The following is a 27530-nucleotide window of genomic DNA, read 5'->3' as shown; positions in this document are numbered from 1 at the left end:
GTATAGATTGTTTGCCCATGCAGGGTACACTAGAGGATCGAGAGGGCTGGGTATCCTTTTGTGTAGTTTGTTCACTTTTCATATACAAGCCGTTCATCATGACGCGTTGGGCAGATTTGTGACCCTGTCTCACAAATGTTGGGTGGGCAGTGCATTTAACATTATTTCTCTCTATATCCCACTGAGACTGCACTCCCCCACCTTGGCTGATCTGGGGTCAAATGTAATCAACCTCCCAGTGGGAGAGTTACTAATAGGGTGTGGACTGTAATGCCAGTATGAATGGTAATCTAGATAGATATCCCTCCAGGCCAAGAGATGCCCCAGGGAAGTCTTTAGAGGAATTTATTGGAGCAATGGGTTTGATAGACATTCAGAGAGCCCAAACCCCTTCGGCCCTCCAGTATTCTTTCCACTCCGGGGTGCATGAAAGTCTTTCCCGAATAGACTACATATTGCGAAGGTCAGAGCTACTACTGATGTTAGCTGAAGTGGGGCACCTGCCGAGAGGCATATCAGAACACTCCCGTATGTGTGCACGCTATGGGTAAGGCCGGTAATTCAAAATTCAGGAATGGTACTCAACCCATGGTATTTTAAGATACCAAGGATAAGGTAACACCTAGTTGAGCTGACCTTTCACTACTTTCAAGAGAACGAAGGGTCAGTGGATTCAGCCCAGACGATGTGGGAAGCATTCAATGCAAAACACAGTTCCACTAGAGAACAAGGGTCCAAGGGAAAATATTTACGGACCTACTACAGATTCAATCCCCAAAGCCCAACTAGTTCAAAAACACAAGTGGAATCTGGTGGTCAACACAAAGGACTAAGAATGAAAAAAGTAAGAGGAAATGCAACCACTGAAACATACGACTCACTATTAAAGGTGTTACATCCAAAATTGTTCAATTAAATGAATCTATTGTAACATAGGAAAGTGGCTTTTAGATTTCCATCAACTGCCCTTCGTGGCCAGTGTCATCATCTGGAATTCCAGCTTTCCTGTCACAGCACCTCATAAACCCAGGAGGTGACTCTGTGAAATGAGCAGTATAATATACAGACAACAGGAAATAGAAGACAACATACGTCTACGATCATATATTCAAGGGCCAAATAATAGCAGAAAATGCAGTGCAGCAAAAAGGGGGTGCAGCTTAAAAAGGATGTGGAAGATAACAAATATTTTTATTAGAGTATTACTTCCAAACCTAATAAAATAGTGCAGGAACGGCGTTCAACAAATATGCCGTTGTTTTTAAATACGGTCTACTAGTTTCAGCCAATACGGGCTTCTTGCCCTGGCTTTCTTCAGGACCAAATCAAATTTGAGCTACTGCAAATAGTAAAAATAGATGTACAGTGATGAGTAACAATACCTCCATACAGGCAGGGTGAGCTTCACTTCTGTAAGAGATAATAACACAAAAAGATATGTATATACATATGGTAAACAGTAAACACAGTAAATTGCATTCCTCCACTTTCTCCACAAAGTCTTAGGACAGATATACTCACCTGTCCTGTGCGAGGTATTGGCCTCACCTCACCTGGTACCTACTCAGGTATTGAGAGACCCCACCCTAAGAAAAAATAGGTTAAGATTTTCTTTCAGTACTGGTCTCTTCATCCAAAGAGTCTAGGGAAAAATAAATCATTTTGTCTCTGTGCTACATTGTAGCCTCATTATTATATCCTTAAACTCCTAGCCCTGCCGATGCATCAGGAGGTCCAAGGAGCAAAAAAAAAACTTAAAACAAGTTGCCTCTATGTTACATAAAACCATGCTTTATAAAGAATCCAGGGGTGTCACTCCATCTTTGCACCCTGTGCTGGGCTATCTGCGCAGAATAAACAAAGATTCTGTTCTTCCCGATTGTATTTAAAACAGAAATTCCATCAAGACAAGGCCATTTTAAACAGTATAAAAAGCACTATTTACAGAATACATAAAGCGTAGCCTGCTGTAAAGGTCTCCAAACTTGCAGAAAGCGCACTCTTTGCAGCATATAGGACACACACTGACCCATCGTTGGTCAAAAAAGCCGGCTCGATGTTAAGCCCAGCGTTTAGGTTAGTTCCAGCATCAGTCTAGCCCAATGGAGTGATATAGAAATATAGAAATAGCCCCTCCACACGAGGAAGTATTCTCTTACCTGTCCGTCAGTGCCTCGGTCCTGCCCCGAGTTCGTGGGAGGTACTGAGGCACCAGGAAGAGCCATATTTGAAGCAAGACCTCGTACAGCACGTCGCCGGCGTCCCGTCACGTGGTATATGCGCGATGACCTCACATCCGATCGAAGAACTACCGGATGATGTCATCGAAGGGCGCCTGTTAGTTTTAGGTCCTCATTGCTCGATCGACCTGATGCAGTTTACATTTAATTTTTATATTTTATATATGGAGAACTCCATGTTAAAGAAATGTGTACTACATTCCCTTGGTATAATTACCTATGACATACAAAGTTTTTAGAGCACCATTCTAGCTTCTCTAAAAAAGGGTAATGTGTTTCACTGCTAGAACTACTAGATGACATCATCAATGGATGATCTGTAGTTCTTTCTTGACTTTTAAGGGGAGCCTATATTAACAACTACAAATCTGAGCATATGCGCTCTTACACATGCCATGTGCTGTATGCATTCGGCAGTACCTAAAGGCATATTATTTTCTTTCTTCTCTTTTATTTGTCGATGCTGCTGTCATACAAGGCCATCCAAAAAAAGTGCTAATGGATCCAGAGTATATAAATTAAACCCCGTCTATATACTCAGTTTCAAAATCATTACTTCTAACAAAGTGTGTCTTATCTTTTGTTAGATTCAAGGTGATTCAGAAAGGGGGTCTTAACCTTCGAATTCCTAGCTTGTGGGCTATAGCAGGATCCAAGAGATAGCATCATTCAATCCCTGGGTATCAGTGTGTAGCTTAAAAACCCATTTCTGTTCCTTTTGAAAAAGAAATTTGGCTCTGTTGCTGACATGAGGTGGTATATGAGGTTTTTCCAGGACAGTCTATTCAAAAGCATCTGGGCTGTGATTGAACTCAGTGTAGTGTCTCGTGAGTTTAGTGTTGCTCTTTTTTACAACGGAATGTGCTCTTATGTTCCAACATGCGCAATCACACTTTTTGAGTTGTCATTCCGACATATTGGTAACCGCACGGACATTCTATCAGGTAAATCAGGTTTACGCTGTTAAAATTGGAAAAACTCGATTGTATCCATGGTTTGGATGTCCCAATGTCCACTGTTTTTGAGTGCTTAGACTGCGGACAGGCCGAGCAGCCCCCACATGGAAAATGGCCTTGGACAGTTGGCAGATCCCATAGTTTATTTGTCTTTTTTTGGGGTGTTTGTCTAGGACGTGTGTGTACCAAGGCATCGCGTAAGTTGCGCCCACGCTTAAATGCAAACAAAGGCATAGGTATTCTCTCTTTCTTTGTGTTTAAGAAACGCCAATTCTTACGGATGCATTTCTTTATTCCGTTGCTGAAAGTACTGAATGTATTGACAAAAGTCAATCAGCCCAGGGGAGGTTTCACAACTTTAGGTTAAAGTAAGGCCTCCCTATGATTGTTCGAGGCTCGTTTGCAAGCTTGCCTGAAACATTGGAACATCCAAACCATGGAAACAATCGAGTTTTTCCAATTGTAACAGCGAAAACCTGGTTTACCTGATAGAATGTCCGTGCGGTTACCAATATGTCGGAATGACAACTCAAAAAGTGCGATTGCGCATGTTGAAACATAAGAGTACAATCCATTGTAAAAAGAGCAACACTAAACTCACGAGACACTACACTGAGTTCAATCACAGCCCAGATGCTTTTGAATGGACTGTCCTGGAAAAACCTCATATACCACCTCATGTCAGCAACAGAGCCAAATTTCTTTTTCAAAAGGAACAGAAATGGGTTTTTAAGCTACACACTGATACCCAGGGATTGAATGATGCCATCCCTTGGACCCTGCTATAGCCCACGAGCTCGGAATTCGAAGGTTAAGACCCCCTTTCTGAAACACCTTGAAACTAGCAAAAAATAAGACACACTTTGTTAGAAGTAATGATTTTGAAACTGAGTATATAGACAGGGTTTAATTTATATACTCTGGATCCATTAGCACTTTTTTTGGATGGCCTTGCTTGTATGACAGCAGCACTGATAAATAAAAGAGAAGAAAGAAAATAATATGCCTTTAGGTACTGCCGAATGCATACAGCACATGGCATGTGTAAGAGCGCCCATGCTCAGATTTGTAGTTGTTAATATAGGCTCCCCTTAAAAGTGAAGAAAGAACTACAGATCGTCCATTGATGATGTCATCTAGTAGTTCTAGCAGTGAAACACATTACCGTTTTTTAGAGACGCTAGAATGGTGCTCTAAAACTTTGTATGTCATAAGCAATTATACCAAGGGAATGTAGTACACATTTTTTTAAGATGGAGTTCTCCATATATAAAATATAAAAATTCAATGTAAACTGCATCAGGTCGATCAAGCAATGAGGACCTAAAACTGCCAGGCGCCCTTCGATGATATCATTCGGTAGTTCTTCGACCGAATGTGAGGTCATCGCGCATATACCACGTGACGGGATGCCGGCGACGTGCTGTACGAGGTCTTGCTTCAAATATGGCTCTCCCCGGTGTCTCAGTACCTCCCATGAACCCAGGGCAGGACCGAGGCACCGACCGACAGGCAAGAGAGTACTTCCTCGTGTGTGGGGGCTATTTCTATATTTCTATATTTCTCTATTGGGCTAGACCGATGCTGGAACTAACCTAAATGCTGGGCTTAACATCGAGCTGGCTTTTTTGACCAACGAGGGGCCAGTGTGTGTCCTTCTATACGCTGCAAAGAGAGCGCTTTTTGCAAGTTTGAGAGACCTTTACAGCAGGCTACGCTTTATGTATTCTATAAATAGCGCTTTTTATACTGTTTAAAATAGCCGTGTCTTGATGGAATTTCTGTTTTAACTACAATGGGGTAGAACAGAATCTTTGTTTATTCAGCGCAGATAGCCCAGCACAGGGTGCAAAGATGGAGTGACACCCCTGGATTCTTTATAAAGCATGGTTGTATATAACATAGAGGCTACTTGTTTTATTTTTTTTCTTTTGCTCCTTGGACCTCCTGATGCATCGACAGGGCCAGGAGTTTAACCACTTGGCTGCTAAGGGGTGTGCATGTAGGTCCATTGACTTTCCATTGAAATCAATGGGCCCTACATGACGAGTTACCCTTGTCATTAGCACTGAAGGGGTTAAGGATATGATAATGAGGCTACAATGTAGCACAGAGACAAAATGATTTATTTTTTCCTAGACCATTTAATGCACCTGCATGGCTAAGAGGTTGAAAATACAACAAATTAGGTTCATTGTCGACAGTGACCAGAAAGTGGGGGGAAACTGGGAGCCTAACCACTATATGTTTCCAACACTCTTTGGATGAAGAGACCCGTACTGAAAGAAAATCTTAACCTTTTTTTCTTAGTGCGGGGTCTCTCAATACCTGAGTAGGTACCAGGTGAGGTGAGGCCAATACATCGCACAGGACAGGTGAGTATATCTGTCCTAAGACTTTGTGGAGAAAGTGGAGGAATGCAATTTACTGTGTTTACTGTTTACCATATGTATATACATATCTTTTTGTGTTATTATCTCTTACAGAAGTGAAGCTCACCCTGCCTGTATGGAGGTATTGTTACTCATCACTGTACATCTATTTTTACTATTTGCAGTAGCTCAAATTTGATTTGGTCCTGAAGAAAGCCAGGGCAAGAAGCCCGTATTGGCTGAAACTAGTAGACCATATTTAAAAACAACGGCATATTTGTTGAACGCCTTTTCTGCGCTAATTTTAATAGGTTTGGAAGTAATACTCAAATAAAAATATTTGTTATCTTCCACATCCTTTTTAAGCTGCACCCCCTTTTTGTTGCACTGCATATTCTGCTATTATTTGGCCCTTGTACATAGGATTGTAGGCGTATGTTGGCTTCTGTTTCCTGTTGTCTGTATATTATACTGCTCATTTCACAGACTCACCTCCTGGGTTTATGAGGTGCTGTGACAGGAAAGCTGGAATTCCAGTTGATGACACTGGCCACGAAGGGCAGTTGATGGAAATCCAAAAGCCACTTTCCTATGTTGCAATAGATTCATTTAATTGAACAATTGTGGATGTAACACCTTTTATAGTGAGTCGCATGTTTCAGTGGTTGCATTTCCTCTTACTTTTTCTTAGTCCTTTGTGTTGACCACCAGATTCCACTTGTGTTTTTGAAGCATTCAATGCAGACGTTAGGGGGCAGGGAATCTCTTCAATTAGTGGGCATAAAAAAGAAAAACAGAAACAGGTGCTCGAAATAGAGAAAGAAATTAATACATTAGAACAAGAGTTGATATCATTGGACTCCCCAGACATAAAACATAGATTACATATCAAACAAAGAGAATACAGGGATATCACCGAAGAGGCGGCCAGAGCCCATTACCGAGCCACCCAGCACTGGATATATGAGGTTGGAGACAAAGCAAGTAAATTATTGCCATGGTTGGATAAGCGGGAAATGGACGCTAGATGGGTATTTGAAATTAAGATGAACAACAAGACCTTAACTAAAGGTAGGCAAGAAATAGTGGATGCCTTTGCAGATTATTTTAAACAGGTATGTGCCCCTTCAGGGACCTCGACTCAAATGGAGGCGCAGGAATTGTTGGCTTCCTTCGGCTTACCCACTTTAGAAAGAACAGAAAACGAAGAGTTAGACGGTGATCTTACTGACCAAGAAGTGGTACGGGCATTTGGGGCCCTGCAGGCCGGGAAAGCAATGGGCCCTAGTGGGATACTGATTGAATTGTGTAAATTTATTGCATCAACAATAGCTCCTCATCTGGTGCAAATGTATGACAAGAGCGCAAGTGAAGGTATTCTTCCACTTAGTCAAAGACTAGCTGACATTGTAGTCATTCACAAAAGCAGAAGCCACCTGACAGTTGTGGTTCATACCAACCAATATCCCTGTTAAATCCGGAGATTAAGATTCTTGTGAAAATCTTAGCTACCCGTTTGTCTCCCCTGTTGCACAAATTGGTCCACCCTGATCAATCTGGGTTCATGCCGAGCAGACATACTGCGCTTAATGTGCAGTGCCTTCACAGAGTTCTGGGTAGATCGGAGACCATTAGGTTAGAGGCAGTTATAATGTCATTAGATGTCAAGATGGCATTTGATATGATCAAATGGCGCTTTTTATTTGCTGCCGTCGAAACCTATGGTTTCAGAGAAATGTTCCTCTCATGGGTCCGGCTCCTCTACACCGAGCCTCTGGCTCAAATTACTGTAAATGAAGGGAAGTCTTTGGTCTTCAAGCTGCAGTGAGGTACCCGACAGGGTTGCCCGCTTTCCTCATTAATATTTGCAATTATTTTAGAACCCATGGCCATTTGGCTTAGGGGTGACCCATTTATCAGAGGGCTCATGTGGACTGATGAATGGGAAGACAGTATCTCCCTATATGCTGATGACATCCTGCTTTACCTAGCTAAACCAACTTCCTTAATACACAGAGTATTACATATATTCGCCCTTTTCCAGAAATACTACGGATATACTATCAATTGGGATAAGTCAGTAGTATATATCCTTTACTGTACAGACATCAATCTACCAAGGGGCTGTGTAGCTAAAATAGTTGAGGAGGGGTTTCGAAATTTGGGGATCTATGTCCCACAAACCCTACAGTTTTTATGACAGGAACCTCCTTCTTCTACTGCGGCAGCTGCAGGAAGAATTGCTACACTGGAAGAATCTTCCCCTTATATTGCTTGGCAAGGCGGCCTTATATAAAATGATGGCACTCCCCCGATTTGTTTATGCTCTCCATTACACACCCTACTTGGTCCCAAATAAGTACTACCAAAGGATAGAATCGGAAATACGTACCCTTTCCTGGAATGGCAGTTCCCCTCGCACAGCCGTAGCCAAACTAACAAAAGGCTGGTATAATAGTGCCATAGCCCTCCCGGCCATCCAAAACTACTATTGGGCATCACAATTGGTAGTGACCAACCATTCAGTGCATTGGCCACATTTAGATCCAGCTTATAGAATGGATAGACTTAATATGTCCCCGGGAAATTTTTCAAGAGCATTGAATGGAGGAGGGAAAAACATACCCCGATATATGCCTACCTCGACGACAGTTACCCTGTGGCATAACACTGCAGCGGCACTGGGATGGAAAAATAAGATAATAAAAGCTACCCCACTTTTAGATTCACAATGCCTAGGACTATTATCAGTTTACCCAGGATATGATAAATAGGATTTGATTGGGCTCTTCAGGGTTGGCGACCGATGGGCAAAAGGAAAGATTGGCCCCTTAAGTGACCTCCAAAGAGATTGAGTTGGATGAGAGAGACCTTTTGTTACATACAGGTTCACAGTGTATTACAAAAAGCAGTTCCTAGAGGCATAGACCTCCCGGTTTCCTCACCTTTAGAAGATAGGCTCCTAGATGATTCCATGGAGAAAAAACTATATCTTTGACATATAGGAAAATATTGAATAACTCCCCCGAACAACTTGAGAAATTGCGACCAAAGTGGGTGTATGATGTGGGGAATATTGAAGATGAGGCATGGCAGGGGGCGCTGGCGTCCCCTGGAGAGGTGGCAATACGCTCATGTTTCAAATTGATACAATTGAAAATTCTGCATAGGGCCTACTATACCAGCATGGCATTGTCTCACCATTGTGCCCCAGAGGGCGTGGGCAAATAGTGATATTTATACACCAATGATGGGAATGTTTGATTATTAAAGCGTACTGGGAACAAATAACAGCTAGACTGCTGGCATTGTGTGGGAAGGATGAACAGGTCTCACCTAGATGGTGTCTACTCAACATATGGGAGGAAACAGGCCTAACAGCAAAACAGATAGCATGGGTCGCCCTGGGATGTTTGGTGGCTAAACACAACATTGCAAAAAGTTGGAAAGGGACATCCGGGCCCAAGTTTCGAGACTGGGAGACAGACATGGACTGGTGTATGCAAACTGAAAGGGCAGTCTATGAAGGGAGAGGTTGTCTGCATAAATGGACCAAGATCTGGGGAGAGTGGAATAAAAGTAGGGGTATGATATGTACACCGGTCTCAGACCCCAGCAACAAAGGAGTAGCATTATAGAAATATAGCTGTGTCTCAATGATTAATATTGTATCATTATTGTTCTTGTCTGTCTTAAATAATTATATAGTGGAAACTGTATACATGCATGACATAATATCAATGGTTTATGTTTTTTTGCTGCTTGAGTCTCAATAAAAAGATTTATAAAACAAAAACTTTGCTAAGTGCATATATTGGTTAAAATAATATTTGATTGTCATTTGTATTAAGGTGCAGCCATTCATCCTGATAATGGCAACTTTGTCAAACTCCACATTTTAAGTGGAGTGGGGGAAACTTCGCAAGCTCCACCAGGGTAGCGGAGTTTGCCACCCACACTTAGTAATAGGCAGGTCTAAGATCAAATGCTGAAAAGAGTTCTGCTCCAGCTACTGTTGTGACCATCTCTGTTATGTTTGCCAAAAGGAAATTGTTAACAACTACCGCTTTGTTGAGAGCCCTAAGGTCATACACAGTCGAATCTTGATGTCTGCTTTTCCTGCCACTACAATCGATGCCAACCATTCAGTTGCTTCCACTGGTTCTATTACATCCAGCGTGCACAATTTGTCCAACTCTTCTCTCACTGAGTTTTGTATGCCGAAGGAGAAGACTACGTACTTTAGCTGACAACGGAACTGCTTTCTCTTTCAATTTTATCTTGTGCACGTATTGCTTGAGGCATCCTAACGTTTCTGTGAATACTTCAGCATATTATTTCTCAAAATCGGATCCCACCTCTAGATCCTTTTAAACATTGTGGATCAGTATTTGAGGTGCAGCATTGAGATTCAGCTAAACACCTATGTTGTTTTGTGCTGGCCATCCTAAAATGGTATCTCTTGCATGAAACATAAACTTTGAATACTAAATATCTGCTTTTGTTCTTGAACTTTCCCACAAAGTATCTTATCATCCTTTTTGACTAGCCACCATACCCTTCTGGGTGTTTATCCATTTAGTGTAACTTCATCCGTTTCTTGAACAGTCTATTAAATCCCTCCCCTGAGAATATTGTTAGTCCAGAGCAAGGTCTTCTATCCTTACCACATCTTTGGGGCTGCTAGACCCTCCAGTACACTTTCTTAACATACCAAAGACATACCATGTTTCTTTGTACCAGAGTTACTTCTACAGCACACCACAAAATATCCTTTCCTCCCACACATATTACATAGAGTTTTGATTGCTGGGTATTCCTTACTGTTTGGAATGTGGCCAACCCTCCAACATCTATAGCACTGCATTTCACACATCTCATTTTGTGCTCTGCTTGTTTTTCCACAGTAAACACATCCCCCCCAAGGGAGGATCATCCCTTAACCAAAGTTCCTCCTGTATCCTTTCAATTTTGCAAATCAACAAAAATTGGTCCCTGATGTGGTCATCATTTGTTGCTTGAGACATACACGAGGCTGCCAATTTATGCAACTCAGACACAAATTCCTCTACTGTTTCTCTCTTCTTATGTGAGTACTTCCCAACATGATAATGCTCCATGATTGTACTGATCCTAGGAAGGAAATGATTATCTAATTTCTTAATGTTTATTTTGTATTCATTTAACCCCCTGGTTTAATCAGCACTCCGATCAGGTAGGTTTTCTAGGATTACTTGTGCTTCTGCTCCCAGACAATGTTGCAATAGTGCAATCTTCCTCTGTAGACCCACATTGGGCCCACAAACCATGGAATAACTGTGAAATACTTTTTTTCATTTGTTCCACTTCTTTGGTGGTTCCCCAGGGAACGTGAAAAAGAATGGAGGAAGACCAACACTCTGAATACTCATTTCTTATGTTTGATGTTGCTTAAAATATCCCCCACCGAACTTTCTCTAATCCCTCTGCCCTCACTGTTGGACTTGGCCATTTTGGCAGGTTCACCCCTAAACTTTTTGCGTGTCTCCTATCCTTTTTCCTGTGTAGTGTTGGTGGTATTAGGCCTCTAGACACTTTATCACTGCTGCCCAGTGTAATGTACATGGCTTTGGGTTACATGTTGTGAGATTGGCCTGCCCTCCCATAGAATGCAAGGGGGATTCCCTGATGAATGTGGGTCAGTGGTAAATTCTGATATGAGAGCCGCAGCATGGTCAAGTCTGGTATGTGTGAAATGGTATTAATAAATGCTGCGCAATGGTGTACGCAGATTTATTGTGGTTATGTTAGAAATGCCACTTTTAGAAGTTTGCATTTCTGTGTGCTATGTGTCTGCCTGCCTGATGTGAATTGAATGTCTGGCTTTTGAGTGACAGGGGTTGGTGAGGTGTGGGTGGCTCCAGGAGGGGCAGGATGAGTCAGCGCTAGGCTGAATGGGACATCTACACTTTGAGTAGTGGGAGTAGAAGTCCCTGGCCCCTGAATAGGAGTGTGCCTGCCCTAGTGAATGCTGGTTCTGCCCCCCTGTGGTATGTCTGATGACAAGCCCCCACCTAACAACAGGGAATAGGAGCCTGGTAAACAGAGTTCTGCACAACCAGTTGCATCTAGTTTCCCAATCCCTGTGCTGTGACACAAAGGAAAATGCCCTATAAATGAAGGAGCTGTGACCCCATGAAAGGTCGGCTTGTTCTTACTTTGGGGAGACACTCTGCCAGGAGGAACCGCCACGGGACCCAGCTGCTGTTTCCTGGGGTCCCTGCATGCTGGCCTGCCTGGTTGCGCTGTGGTCCCCCCCCAAGGACTCTTTATTCCGGCCTTTCTGGGGCCACTGCTGGAGCTGAGGCTCCTAGCGCCTCGTGAGTGCTCTGATCTTAACTGCCAGAGCGGAGCGTTTTAATGGCAGGAGAGGAGCGTTTTATTTAAACTACACCCAGAGGGGAGCGTGAGGGCGCTGCAGCGCTGTGCTGTCAGAGCGCCCTGGGGGAATCCCGACATGGGGATTCCCCCTCCCGAGTGCCAAGAGGAGCGGGAGCCCACCCTGCATGAATGATTTTATGGGGGAGAGCGGGAGCCCACCGAGAGCGGGAGCCCACCCCGCTCTCATGAGAATGCTAACAAGCGGGTGCCCACCCCGCAACTGTGCTTAATCGTAAGGCGGGAGCCCATCCTACGGTTACGTGAGGGAGAGTTGCAGCCGCGGCAGAAGGAAGAGTCTGCCCGAAAGTCAGGCATCCGGAGTGCCTGGTTGTGGGTGAGGCAAATGAGGCCGCCAATTGCAGGGTGGAAAAGAAGAAGCAGGAAGTAGCCTTGCGGGCTCCGCATCCCGGGTGAAGTCAGAAGCGCTGCTGTTGGCTGGGCCCTCGTGAGCTGATGAGAGCCCCGCGCGTTGCCAAGGCAAGCTGGATGAAAGAGGAGCAGTGCAGCTGGAGTCCGGAAACAGCCTGCCTGGAGGCAGGGCTCCCGTAACCACAGTGAGAGCCTCGCGTGTAGCTGCAGAGTCCGGAGGAGTCCTGCAGAGCCCCGGTGAGTGGGGCTGTGGTCCTGTTGTCAGGGGTTGGTTCGAGGCATATTTTCGGTGCTTGCCCCCGCCTTAATTGGGCAGGGATCATTGTTCCCTGAAGCAAAGTGGTCCTTTGGGAGCATTATTGAAGGAGGTAGGAGTGAGAGACACTCCTCTGCCCCAGCGCACGTTTGGTTCCTACTGTATTGGAAGCCCTGACATTCTGGACGTAGGGCATTTGAGCCCCATTGAGTAGGCAAGTTGGCCTGGGGGTCATTTCAGTGTTTTGGCTCCTGAGGTTTACGGTAATGTGTTTATGCCTAATGCGATATTGCGTCATCTGTTTATGCTGATAAAATTTGGACCTACTGTGGGTTCATGTCTAATGTGATGTAATGCTTAGTTCATTATTGTACCAGTAGTTACTGGTTGTGTTTTGTATTTACTTACCTGATCTGATGATTCTGACCGTGGACGATTGGCCCAGTCCTGTATATAATCCCCTGTGAATATTGTCTAGTGCCAGTTGGCACAGTGTATAATATGTGATTATGTTTCTAATGTATTTATGACAATACAAAGGCTATTTTTTTATATAACCTTGTGTGGAGTTCTTTTTGTGGTGTGTCTAGGGTGTTGCTGCTGTGTGCGTGTGTTGCGCAAACGCTTTACACATTGCCTCCGGGATAAGCCTGACTGCTCATGGCAAGCTACCAAAGGGGTGAGCAAGGGTTGTCTTTGGCGTGTAACTCCTTTGTCCTGACTAGAGTGGTGGTTTCTGCCAGCTTTGGTGCAAGCCTTAGCCAACCAGAAATCCCATTTCTAACACTCACAACTAAGTAGGGTCTAATGTCTCACAGTGTATGGCAAAGCTCAAAGTATTCCCACACTAAGTTATTGTTCTCTTTTTATCACTGCAGTACTTAATTTTCTAGCTGAAACAAGTGCTTGCCACCCCATTTTGCAAAATATATAGAATACACAGCAGGGTCATCATGAGAAATAGCTCCTCTGTAAGTACCAGAGATACACACAAATGTATCGGTTTCAATCATGCGTTTTGCTTCCATTTACTCAAGTAAAAACATGCAAAAAGCAGTGTGAAAGTTGTACGTCTAAGTATGTATGCTCCAGTGATTGGTTTACATCAGGAATTGAAGTTATGATTACACTATACAGTGGTTTTAATATTTGTCAGGTTTCAGCAAATAAGAAGTCCAAATGGTGTTTGTTAAATGGTTACTGCAGTTGAAGAGCTAGATAAGAGGATGTTTAAGATCAGAGGAAAGTTGTTGTGCGCAGTGGTGAACGCCACAACAAAAATGAAACCAACCTGAATCTCGCAGGAAGTGGGACTTCAGATACAGTGGCCATCTTATATAGCGATCACAAAAAAGATAATGACTTCAGAGTCTTGTCGCTTCCCAAAGCAGTGCATGGTGTGAGTGCCTGGAGGATCGTCGTGGAGCCAGAATCTTCTGGTAGAAGCATCTGCTTGGAACTTGGACTTCATACAGGACTTCATACTGTTGCACTATCTTGTCTACTCAGATCTTTCTCACAATAATTACCAATTTCACTGCCTTCTATTTTGTGTGCGCCCTACTTTCTATCACATTTTGTTGTTTTTTTGCACATTCTTGTTTTGCACTTTATGTCTCTCTCAAGAGAACAAGTACTAATCATTGTTTACTTATATTTCCAATGAGAGACTGCTTTAGGTTTTAGAGCAGTAAGAGCTGAGTTACAAGGCTTGGTGCTTGAGGTAATTAGGTTAAAAGATTGTACATGATATGATGTTATGAAGTTCTTTTCTAATCTAGTATTGTTTCATTGCATAATTCCATAGCAGTTACCAAGAAAGTGTGACAATCCTTTTATGAGTATCTTCTATCTCTTCCTTTTTTTCCTTTTCACTTCTGTATAGGCTGCTGGTATTTATGTTACAATTAGAAGTAATAGTCTCTGTATGGAGGTGAATAGGATTAGCTTCATGGCACGGCAGGTTTCTGGACCAGGGTCAGCGGACTCGATAATTCTCTCGCCTCGGTGCCCACTCTGATCAGCGATCACACTCGGCAACTCTGGGCATTAGCTTGCCTCATCTTCACTAACGGCCCCACCAGACCGCCGGGGATGCCTGGTCTCACCCTGGAGATACCCATTAAGGGACCATCTCTCAGGGAAGCCAGGAAGGGTTTCGCAGCGGTCGAAGCGCCTTGGGACCCTACGGGTAAGTAGTGCGCTATATAAATGCCTATACATTTACATTTACATTTACACCTGCGGACCGGAAATGAAAATCTGTGAAGTATGACAGCTGTGGTCTGTCTGAGTTAGATCTTTTATAATGATGTTGCTGCTGTGCTTCTTTTGCTATGCTTATCTTTCTTAGTTTAAAAAGATGATAAGCATGGCCTTCCTCCAATGCCACATTGTAGAGACTTGCAATATACACACTAATAGGGATTTTACAATATTTCAATAAGACCTGGCTTTCAGTTGCACAGACATTGACACAGGAAGCAGAAATGCCACTTGACCTTTTAAACTCTGGAATCAGCATCATACCCTCTACAATGGTAATCTTAAAGTGAAGTTGAAGAGCATACTTCCATCACACATGCAGATTTTATAACAACAGTCAATGGATTTATTTTAGAAACCTCATTTTACATGCTTAATAAATTAGGATGCTCTACCCAAAAAGCTAACTGTGTCTAAAGTTGTACCCATGCCTATAGAAATCTTGCAAGGGTTTAAGGTAAAACATCTTTCCCTGCTCAGGATGCTCTGGTAAATATTTCCCTGATTGCAGAAAGCTTTGACAGGCCACGGACTAAAAACTCAGTCTGAAGGTTTATTTATTATTTACTTATTTATTAAGTAAATAAAGGATGGTGGTCATCTTTTTGATCACTGTCCTGTGAGTTTAATTCTCGGAATTAAACTTCAAGCCAACAGACCCAGAAACATTTTTGTTTGACTGTTTGTTTCATGTAATTCTTTTTTTATAGAAAATGAAATTGCTGGGATAGATGCTCTTTTACTTGGATCATAGATAGACTGTTGATTCGTGCCAGCTTTTTATAAAATTAGACCATATTAAAATGGATTAGGGTGCCATAATCAATCCTGGCAGAGTACACATCTAGAAAGAAATTTGCACATAGAAGAGATAAACCCATGCCAATGACCATTCATTATATTTAGCTACGGGTAAAAAGGAAAAGAAATTACAACGCTGTAGCTCTAATTTCAATAATGTATCTGGTTCCAAAAGGATTCTGCTGCTGATTTGTTTTTATGTGTTTATATAAAGAATCACAGAAGGTGGCGTACTTTAGGGCAGTCACGCATTATTTCCATCTAGCTGCCCAATGTGACTCCTCATCTGATACACTAAGGTGATTCTTCCTTAGCAGACATTTTGATTCTTTTAACATGGGGCATACCTGGCATGCTAATAATATTGAATTAAGCAAAGAATGGAACCTATGTGTATATGTACATATTTATTGACGTTGTCCCATTCTTCATTCAGAGGCTACGTTTCTACACAGCCTCCCTTTATTTTAACTTAATAGAAACCCCTCCCACTCTCCCATCTCATCCAATGTGTTTTATATTTCATTCTTGATTAGCATTACTAATTATCACTGATTCACCTATTCCAGTCCAGCTGTAATTCTAAGAGATTGTTTATCTAGTCTGCAAGTTGGATCCCCAGTCTTTTACATTTCTGCTGTTACCCTATTCTAAGTAATAGATGTGTTCCGAGAGGACTGTCCATTTGATTCTATTTGCCTAGATTCCAAATAATGATTTTCTCATTGTGAGTGACTCGGTGGAAGCCCTGTCTGTCACATCGGGTCTGCCTTACCAGCCTTACCAGACTCATTGTCGACTCTGCTGGATACTTTTCACAGCACCATGCTGCTACGTTGTGGTCCTGCCATCTTTAGGAAGACTGCTGCCTGGACTCTGCAGCTGCCCCTCTGTCACTTGAGTTTCTCTTTTCATTGGAGTATACAGTCAGGTGAGTGTCACTACTCCCATGCCATTGGTTGTCTGAATAGGAAGTCTGTGCCACACAGTATGCTCCATTCAGTTTCACTTAAAAGTATAAGACTATTATGATGTGTGTCAGGGCCGTCTTAACAGCATTAGACGCCCCCCGGGCAAAGCAGTGCACTGGGCTCTGTCAACACGATCACTCACAGGAATAAAAATGTTTATCAGAAAATTAGTGTTAAATTCTGGTCTGCATGGCTTGGCTCTTATCATGGATGTAAAAGGAGTACAAAGGCAACATCTAACAACACTTGACTAGACTACCATAACCCACCTGCTAGAAAAGAAACTACATGCAAGAAAAGAAACAGTGATTTAAAAGTTGTGCTCTTTGTTCTAGCTAATAAAAGTTTTGACTAGTCTATTGAAGAGAATAGGTATTTCAAGTTGCTAAATGTCACATGAGCAGCTCATACAGTCTGTTTTTCTTTGCATTCTAGGAGTCCTGGACTCTTAACCATGTAGTCATAATAGTAATATAAAACTACAAGTACCAGAAAGCAAATTCAAACAAGCATTGGCATAGCCAATAGGTCTCGCCTTTGGGACCTTATAAGTGTTTAGTCATCCAGCACAATATCCCTGGTGCAACAACATCAACTGTTGCATTGGCTAAACACTTATAGGTCCCTCTGGTCACTCCCCATGCCGCACGGCTCCCCCTGGTTGCCCGCGACTGCCCGTGTCTGCCCCTGCTGCTTCTGCCAAGGGTTCGCCGCTGGTGTGCCCTGGTACCTGTCTCTTCTGTTTGTTTAATTTATTGCTGATTGTTGCCCTGTTTTAATTGTTGGTTGCCCCTCTGTTTGATGCCCGTTCTGTGCTCTCGCCCTCTGTGCCCCCACCCCCCGCTCCCCACTTCGTGCCGCTGCTCTCCTGTGGCCCGCCCCCTTTTGCCTTCTGTGCCCCGTGCCAGTCGCCCATTGGCCACCCCGCTCCCGCCTCCCAGCTGCTCCTCCCTCCCACTTGGCCTCTTATGGAGGGCGTCACGCGGCAGTGAGTGTGACCTGACCTCATGTCATTCCCCACGCCTCACGGCTCCCCCTGGTTGCCCGTGACTGCCCGTGTCTGCCCCTGCTGCTGCTGCCAAGGGTTCGCCGCTGGTGTGCCCTGGTACCTGTCTCTGCTGTTTGTTTAATTTATTGCTGATTGTTGCCCTGTTTAATTTTGTTGGTTGCCCCTCTGTTTGCTGCCCGTTCTGCGCCCTCGCCCTCTGGGCCCCCCCGCTCCCCACTTCGCGCTGCTGCTCCCCTGCGGCCCCGCCCCCTATTGCCTTCTGTGCCCCGTGCCAGTCGCCCATTGGCCACCACGCTCCCGCCTCCCAGCTGCTCCTCCCTCCCACTTGGCCTCTTATGGAGGGTGCCACGTGGCAGTGAGTGTAACCTGACCTCTGTTCACTCCCCACGCTATGGAGAAAGACTTGTACAAATAAACTCCATAATTTCATGGATGACATTTGAGTTTGGAATTTGATTAATTAGTACAACGCACCCAGGTGCCTACCAGAGTGCTCAGGATTGGTCCTTACCCCCTGTAAAGCTTGCTTTATTTTGAAATTTGTACGCACCTTTTGAACCTAGAAGGTGACATCCTGTGCACCTATATAACTGAGAACCTTGATTACCTTGCTTAAAATATTTACCTTGGAGTGCAGCGGCCTTGTTCATATTTTATCGTTTCCCTCCTGGTCCAAACCGCTTTTCGCACCCATCTATCATGTCTTATGCTGACATTGCTGGAATAACCACAAACAAAGCAAACACATTTGAATTCAACACCAATGACACTGACCGTATATATGCACAAATACAGGAGCCGGAATACATATCTTCCAGTACTGGATCTGCACAAGCCAACATTCGGCAATTATTATACACTGCTAAAAGGGAAATCAACCAAAGACTGCATGCTTCAACCTTAATTAGATACCATCGGGTACAACGCATCCCCAGAGGCTTGCGAATTCCTTTAAAATCAACATTATGTAAAAACAACCCTCGATTCACAGAAAAGTGGTACGGAATCCTCAATAAGTGTTCTTTAGACCTAATACTGCTTATAGTAGAAGAGCTGTCGAAATTATTGGAAGAACTTGAAAATGAAGTCAAACAATTAAAACATGATTTAAGCACTAAACTCACAACGGAAGAACTAGCGTCAACTTTGGAAGACATCAACAAACAACTAGATAAATACGTGAAAGAAATAAACGAGAGGAAAATAAGAAAATTAAAACGAGACACAGTAGACTACAAACTGGGAGAAGTCTACAATTGGGCTGAAATTTACGCCTCTCGGCGACAAAATCGCAGTCAAACCAACAGATCAACTGACGGAGACACTTCATCATCCGAGGACACCACAAGAACCGGCCCCCCTAGAGGCCAACCGAGACCAAGGCAAGACGCACCTGACCGTCCAAGAACAGACCAGCCTTCAGCTTCAAGCATACCTAGTGATCTCAGGAACCTCACAGACCCAACTACTTCTTTTTTAGAAGTAGGCCGAGCGTCGACCACAGACCCAGGAGGTCCCGCAGGACCCACAGACTTACAACCACCGGCCAAATCCACCAGGAGCCACAGAATCTAGTGATCAACATCTCGCAGATTCCACTAACTACGACTCAAATACAAGTACTTCAAAAAGGTATGAATTTTGTACCCACATATCACACCAACGAACTTGACACCACCATTTCTTTCTACAAGTTTATGAGAACTTTACGCCTAAGACATTTTTTCACCAACATATGTCCTCCTCAAATTACCCAAGAACCAAGCACACTTATGGGACTAAGACCATCTAGTTCTTTTATTCCACCTACCAGCCATAAAGTTTTGGACACTTTTGAAATTGCAGTCCAACAAGATCTACATACCATTTTCAAAACCACCCCAAAACATCGGTCAAATCTATCTACCAATGAACTCCAAGCACTACGACAACTTTCCTCCAATTGCAACTTAAAAATTTGCAAAGCTGACAAAGGAGGCGCAATAGTAGCCCTAGATACCAGCTACTACAATCAACATTTAAACACTCATTTGAGCAATTCCGATCTCTACATGCCATTGAACAACGATCCTACCCACGAATTCAAACAAATTTTGATCACTATCGTCAACAAAGCCGTCTCTTCTGGGACCATCACAGAAAAAGACAAGAGATTCCTCATTCAAGAACATCCTCAGATACCATACATCTACCTTGTACCAAAGATCCACAAACATGCCACCAAGCCACCTTTCAGGCCTATAGTGAGCACACGAAATTCTATACATGAGCCGACCGGCAAGTATATTGATAAACATCTACAAAACGCTGTGAAAAGCATGTCTACATACATACAGGACACTACAGACTTCCTAGTCAAGCTCCAAAACATCAAGATCCCACCGGACCAGCCAATAATCTTATGTACCATCGATGTAAACTCGCTATATACATCAATACCGCACAATTTGGGATTGGAAGCATTAGAAACTGCCCTGGTACAAAGTCAGAAACCCACTGATCTACAAGTTTTCATCATAGAATTGATGCAATACACTTTGCATCACAGCTACTTTAAATCTTCTACTGGCCAATTTTTCCAACAACTTTCTGGAGTTGCCATGGGAAACTGTGCTGCTCCAGCATATGCTAATTTATTCATGCACTCATTCGAGAACCAACACATATTGAACCATCAGATGTGGATTCCACACATACAGGCCTATTACCGGTACATCGACGATATTTTCCTTGTGTGGAAAGGCAATGAAATTCAACTAAAACAAGCCATCAGTGATTTGAATCAGGTGAACGATCGCATCCAATTTACACACTGTTCGGATTCCCAATCCATATCTTTCCTTGATGTACAGATCACACTATCCAACAACCAATTTGTCACCTCCATATACACCAAAACCACTGACCGGAACAACTACCTACACTACCGGAGTTTTCACCAACCCAGCTTGAAACGCCACTTGCCATACTCGCAACTGTTGCGCGCCAAAAGAATAGCATCTACACCAGAAAACTATGCTCAAAATAGTGCCATGATCATCAGCAAATTTAAACTACGGGGTTACCCTGATGAACTTACTGAAGCAGCCAAAAACAGAGTCTCAAGCAAACCTAGACAGGAGTTACTGAAACCTCGAGAAAAGGCTACAGACTCAGATACCCGTACTGTTTTTGTTTCCAAATACTCCACGCAATCCATCAAAATCAAACAGTCCATTCGCAAGCACTGGCAAATGCTACAACTAGAAACAGACTTCAACAATATATTCAATAAACCACCTATCTTTGCCCACCAACGTTCGAAAAATCTTGGATCCATGTTGAAACCAACACTTACCAGAGAGCAAAGCACCTACAAGTCCACCATACCCTGCCACAATTGTAGCCACTGCAGCAGCATCATCCCAGGAGATTGTGTATCTCATCCTACCCAAGGGACACCCATCCGCCTTCGAGTTAATGCTACCTGTGACTCAATGAACGTTATATACATGCTCAAATGCCCATGTGGCCTCCCATACGTGGGCAAGACTGAACGCAAAATTAAAACGCGACTAACTGAGCGCCGCAGCAATATACGCACAAAAAATCTCAAATCCTGTGTAGCTGCTCATTTCATCCAACATGGTCACAATCCCAGCCAAATTCGTTTCCTCATTCTGGAAGTAGTGGAGAAACACCCACATATAGACAACAATAAGAATTTGCTACGCCGTGAACTGTACTGGATACATCGCCTTCTGGCCATGCACCCGAAGGGGTTAAATGACAGACTGGAGTACAGTTGTCACCTTTAGAACTTTTCCTGTTTGGTACCTCCCCCCACCCTGTACCATGAACTACTGCATATCTGCTTGACTTCCCTTTTAGCTTTTTGCTGTACCCTTTAGCTAATTTGCATCTTCCTTCATATATGCCACGGAGTGTTTATGAATTGTTATTGTTTTATCATGTAATTTTGTTTCTATTAGACACACTTTAGACTCGTGACAATATTTACTACTGTACTACTGTACTTATTTCATTGGATCCTTTTTTACTCTCTTTTTTACTCTCTTAACCTCTACCTTCCTTTATTTTCAAATGTCTTTCCGTTCTTGACCTTATAATCTTTAGCACCATCATGTATGCCCATCCACGGTTTTTCCTTTATATTCTGGTACACATCTTTAGTTTCATTTTCGTAATCACTTATCGCATCATTTTATTATTTTTCCTATCACCTTCCTTTACTGTCCTGATACCTTTTCACTACAGGTGACTTTCCGCTTCGCCGTTTATCATTACTTTTCCCGTTTACGTCCACACTCGTTTCTTTCCCAGTCCGTCCTTTTTGTTCATGCTCCCCGACTACATACACATCTAACGCGCATGCTCTGCGTCTTCCTGGTGGCGGAGCTTTCACTCGGAACTTACCCGCTTTCATCACGCAGTCTAATCGGTAAGAAGACACCATTTACCCCAGCTTTCTCACTGTTCTAAGGCTATTTTTAAACCATATATGCACCGCCGGTATTCTAAACATACGGGCATTTCGGAGGCGTATCCTTCGGTCTGGTTCTTGGTTTTTGAGCACTAGTTATCTTTTGAATTGCCACACCGGGTTTTAACTACAATCATGTCAACCTTTTCTGAGCTCACTCGTGGCACCCCACTATGGTTACAGTGTTTCCAACGCACTTTTGTTTTCACTTTTACAGTACCTCACTTTCACTCCTAATTTGCACACAAGCATGTGGTGTGTTCCTATGACTCCTGTAATAGCGTACTACATTCATGTTCTTTCACTTTCTAGATTCCCCCTGAAGAAGTGCACCTATGCACGAAATGCATCGGGGATTATTTGATTTTACTGCTTCACATTAATTGTGACATCCACACCAATTACATATCATATGATGACAATATGACTATGGAGATATTAATCTGCTATACTTAATTACCGCTATGGAGAAAGACTTGTACAAATAAACTCCATAATTTCATGGATGACATTTGAGTTTGGAATTTGATTAATTAGTACAACGCACCCAGGTGCCTACCAGAGTGCTCAGGATTGGTCCTTACCCCCTGTAAGGCTTGCTTTATTTTGAAATTTGTACGCACCTTTTGGACCTAGAAGGTGACATCCTGTGCACCTATATAACTGAGAACCTTGATTACCTTGCTTAAAATATTTACCTTGGAGTGCAGCGGCCTTGTTCATATTCCTCTTATGGAGGGTGCCATGCAGCAGTGAGTGTGACCTGACCTCTGGTCACTCCCCACGCTGCACGGCTCCCCCTGGTTGCCCGTGACTGCCCGTGTCTGCCTCAGCTGCTGCTGCCAAGGGATTGCCGCTGGTGTGCCCTGGTACCTGTCTCTGCGGTTTGTTTAATTTATTGCTGATTGTTGCCCTGTTTTAATTGTTGGTTGCCCCTCTGTTTGCTGCCCATTCTGCGCCCTCGCCCTCTGTGCCCGCCTGCTCCCCACTTCGCGCCGCTGCTCCCCTGCGGCCCGCCCCCTTTTGCCTTCTGTGCCCTGTGCCAGTCGCCCATTGGCCACCCCGCTCCCGCCTCCCAGCTGCTCCTCCCTCCCACTTGGCCTCTTATGGAGGGCGCCGCGCAGCAGTGAGTGTGACCTGACCTCTGGTCACTCCCCACGCTGCACGGCTCCACCTGGTTGCCCGTGACTTCCCGTGTCTGCCCCTGCTGCTGCTCCAAAGGGTTCGCCGCTGGTGTGCCCTGGTACCTGCCTCTGCTGTTTGTTAAAGTTATTGCTGTTTGTTACCCTGTTTTAATTGTTGGTTGCCCCTCTGTTTGCCGCCCATTCTGCGTCCTCGCCCTCTGTGCCCCCCCCGCTGCCCACTTCGTGCCGCTGCTCCCCTGCGGCCCACCCCCTTTTGCCTTCTGTGCCCCGTGCCAGTCGCCCATTGGCCACTCTGCTCCCGCCTCCCAGTTGCTCCTCCCTCCCACTTGGCCTCTTATGGAGGGCGCCACGTGGCAGTGAGTGTAACCTGACCTCTGTTCACTCCCCACGCCGCACGGCTCCCCCTGGTTGCTCGTGACTGCCCGTATCTGCCCCTGCTTCTGCTGCCAAGGGTTCGCCGCTGGTGTGCCCTGGTACCTGTCTCTGCTGTTTGTTTAATTTATTGCTGATTGTTCCCCTGTTTTAATTGTTGGTTGCCCCTCAGTTTGCCGCCCGTTCTGTGCGCTCGCCCTCTGTGGCCCCCCGCTCCCCACTTCGCGCCGCTGCTCCCCTGCGGCCCACCCCCTTTTGCCTTCTGTGCCCCGTGCCAGTCACCCATTGGCCACCCCGCTCCACCTCCCCGCTGCTCCTCCCTCCCACTTGGCCTCTTATCGAGGGCGCCGCGCGGCAGTGAGTGTGACCTGACCTCTGGTCCCTCCCCACGCTGCACGGCTCCCCCTGGTTGCCCGTGACTGCCCGTATCTGCCCCTGCTGCTGCTGCCAAGGGTTCGCCGCTGTGTGCCCTGGTACCTGTATCTGCTGTTTGTTTATTTTATTGCTGATTGTTGCCCTGTTTTAATTGTTGGTTGCCCCTCTGTTTGCTGCCCGTTCTGCGCCCTCGCCCTCTGTGCCCCCCCCGCTCCACACTTCGCGCCGCTGCTCCCCTGCGGCCCTCCCCCTTTTGCCTTCTGTGGCCCGTGCAAGTCGCCCATTGTCCACCCCGCTCCCGCCTCCCAGCTGCTCCTCCCTCCCACTTGGCCTCTTATGGAGGGCGCCGCACGGCAGTGAGTGTGACCTGACCTCTGGTCACTCCTCACGCTGCACGGCTCCCCCTGGTTGCCCGTCACTGCCCGTTTCTGCCCCTGCTGCTGCTCCCAAGGGTTCGCCGCTGGTGTGCCCTGGTACCTGTCTCTGCTGTTTGTTTAGTTTATTGCTGATTGTTGCCCTGTTTTAATTGTTGGTTGCCCCTCTGTTTGATGCCCGTTCTGTGCCCTCGCCCTTTGTGCCCCCACCCCCCGCTCCCCACTTCGTGCCGCTGCTCTCCTGCGGCCCGCCCCCTTTTGCCTTCTGTGCCCCGTGCCAGTCGCCCATTGGCCACCCCGCTCCCGCCTCCCAGCTGCTCCTCTCTCCCACTTGGCCTCTTATGGAGGGCGTCACGCGGCAGTGAGTGTGACCTGACCTCATGTCATTCCCCACGCCTCACGGCTCCCCCTGGTTGCCCGTGACTGCCCGTGTCTGCCCCTGCTGCTGCTGCCAAGGGTTCGCCGCTGGTGTGCCCTGGTACCTGTCTCTGCTGTTTGTTTAATTTATTGCTGATTGTTGCCCTGTTTAATTTTGTTGGTTGCCCCTCTGTTTGCTGCCCGTTCTGCGCCCTCGCCCTCTGGGCCCCCCCGCTCCCCACTTCGCGCTGCTGCTCCCCTGCGGCCCCGCCCCCTATTGCCTTCTGTGCCCCGTGCCAGTCGCCCATTGGCCACCACGCTCCCGCCTCCCAGCTGCTCCTCCCTCCCACTTGGCCTCTTAAGGAGGGTGCCGCGCAGCAGTGAGTGTGACCTGACCTCTGGTCACTCCCCACGCTGCACGGCTCCCCCTGGTTGCCCGTGACTGCCCGTGTCTGCCTCAGCTGCTGCTGCCAAGGGTTTGCCGCTGGTGTGCCCTGGTACCTGTCTCTGCGGTTTGTTTAATTTATTGCTGATTGTTGCCCTGTTTTAATTGTTGGTTGCCCCTCTGTTTGCTGCCCATTCTGTGCCCTCGCCCTCTGTGCCCGCCTGCTCCCCACTTCGCGCCGCTGCTCCCCTGCGGCCCGCCCCCTTTTGCCTCCTGTGCCCTGTGCCACTCGCCCATTGGCCACCCCGCTCCCGCCTCCCAGCTGCTCCTCCCTCCCACTTGGCCTCTTATGGAGGGCGCCGCGCAGCAGTGAGTGTGACCTGACCTCTGGTCACTCCCCACGCTGCACGGCTCCACCTGGTTGCCCGTGACTGCCCGTGTCTGCCCCTGCTGCTGCTCCCAAGGGTTCGCCGCTGGTGTGCCCTGGTACCTGCCTCTGCTGTTTGTTTAAGTTATTGCTGTTTGTTGCCCTGTTTTAATTGTTCGTTGCCCCTCTGTTTGCCGCCCATTCTGCGTCCTCGCCCTCTGTGCCCCCCCCCGCTGCCCACTTCGTGCCGCTGCTCCCCTGCGGCCCACCCCCTTTTGCCTTCTGTGCCCCGTGCCAGTCGCCCATTGGCCACTCTGCTCCCGCCTCCCAGCTGCTCCTCCCTCCCACTTGGCCTCTTATGGAGGGCGCCACGTGGCAGTGAGTGTGACCTGACCTCTGTTCACTCCCCACGCCACTCGGCTCCCCCTGGTTGCCCGTGACTGCCCGTGTCTGCCCCTGCTTCTGCTGCCAAGGGTTCGCCGCTGGTGTGCCCTGGTACCTGTCTCTGCTGTTTGTTTAATTTATTGCTGATTGTTGCCCTGTTTTAATTGTTGGTTGCCCCTCAGTTTGCTGCCCGTTCTGTGCGCTCGCCCTCTGTGGCCCCCCGCTCCCCACTTCGCGCCGCTGCTCCCCTGCGGCCCGCCCCCTTTTGCCTTCTGTGCCCCGTGCCAGTCGCCCATTGGCCACCCCGCTCCACCTCCCCGCTGCTCCTCCCTCCCACTTGGCCTCTTATCGAGGGCGCCGCGCGGCAGTGAGTGTGACCTGACCTCTGGTCCCTCCCCACGCTGCACGGCTCCCCCTGGTTGCCCGTGACTGCCTGTCTCTGCCCCTGCTGCTGCTGCCAAGGGTTCGCCGCTGGTGTGCCCTGGTACCTGTATCTGCTGTTTGTTTATTTTATTGCTGATTGTTGCCCTGTTTTAATTGTTGGTTGCCCCTCTGTTTGTCGCCCGTTCTGCGCCCTCGTCCTCTGTGCCCCCCCCGCTCCCCACTTCGCGCCGCTGCTCCCCTGCGGCCCTCCCCCTTTTGCCTTCTGTGGCCCGTGCCAGTCACCCATTGTCCACCCCGCTCCCGCCTCCCAGCTGCTCCTCCCTCCCACTTGGCCTCTTATGGAGGGCGCCGCACGGCAGTGAGTGTGACCTGACCTCTGGTCACTCCTCACGCTGCACGGCTCCCCCTGGTTGCCCGTCACTGCCCGTTTCTGCCCCTGCTGCTGCTCCCAAGGGTTCGCCGCTGGTGTGCCCTGGTACCCGTCTCTGCTGTTTGTTTATTTTATTGCTGATTGTTGCCCTGTTTTAATAGTTGGTTGCCCCTCTGTTTGCCGCCCGTTCTGCGCCCTCGCCCTCTGTGCCCCCCGCTCCCCACTTCGCGCCGCTGCTCCCCAGCGGCCCGCCCCCTTTTGCCTTCTGTGCCCCGTGCCAGTCGCCCATTGGCCACCCCGCTCCCCCCTCCCAGCTGCTCCTCCCTCCCACCTGGCCTCTTATGGAGGGTGCCGCACGGCAGTGAGTGTGATCTGACCTCTGGTCACTCCCCACACCCCACGGCTCCCCCTGGTTGCCCGTGACTGCCCGTGTCTGCCCCTGCTGCTGCTGCCAAGGGTTCGCCGCTGGTGTGCCCTCGTACCTTTCTCTGCTGTTTGTTTAGTTTATTGCTGATTGTTGCCCTGTTTTAATTGTTGGTTGCCCCTCTGTTTGCCGCCCATTCTGCGCCCTCGCCCTCTGTGCCCCCTCTGATCCCCACTTTGCGCCACTGCTCCCATGCGGCCCGCCCCCTTTTGCCTTCTGTGCCCCGTGCCAGTCGCCCATTGGCCACCCCGCTCCCGCCTCCCAGCTGCTCCTCCCTCCCACTTGGCCTCTTATGGAGGGCACCGCGCGTAAGCGCAGCGGACGCACGCAGCGGGCACGCCAAAGGCAAACCCGTCTGCGCCCATCCGCGCCTGGACCACACCCAGCGCCAGAACCCCTGGACCCCGCGCCCCCGACTCCAGACTACACTACGACTCCAGCACCCTCTACG

This window comes from Lissotriton helveticus, chromosome 2_1 (genome assembly GCF_964261635.1).
Source record: "Lissotriton helveticus chromosome 2_1, aLisHel1.1, whole genome shotgun sequence".
NCBI classification, from domain to species: Eukaryota; Metazoa; Chordata; class Amphibia; order Caudata; family Salamandridae; genus Lissotriton; species Lissotriton helveticus.
Note: the sequence above shows the minus strand (reverse complement) of the source record.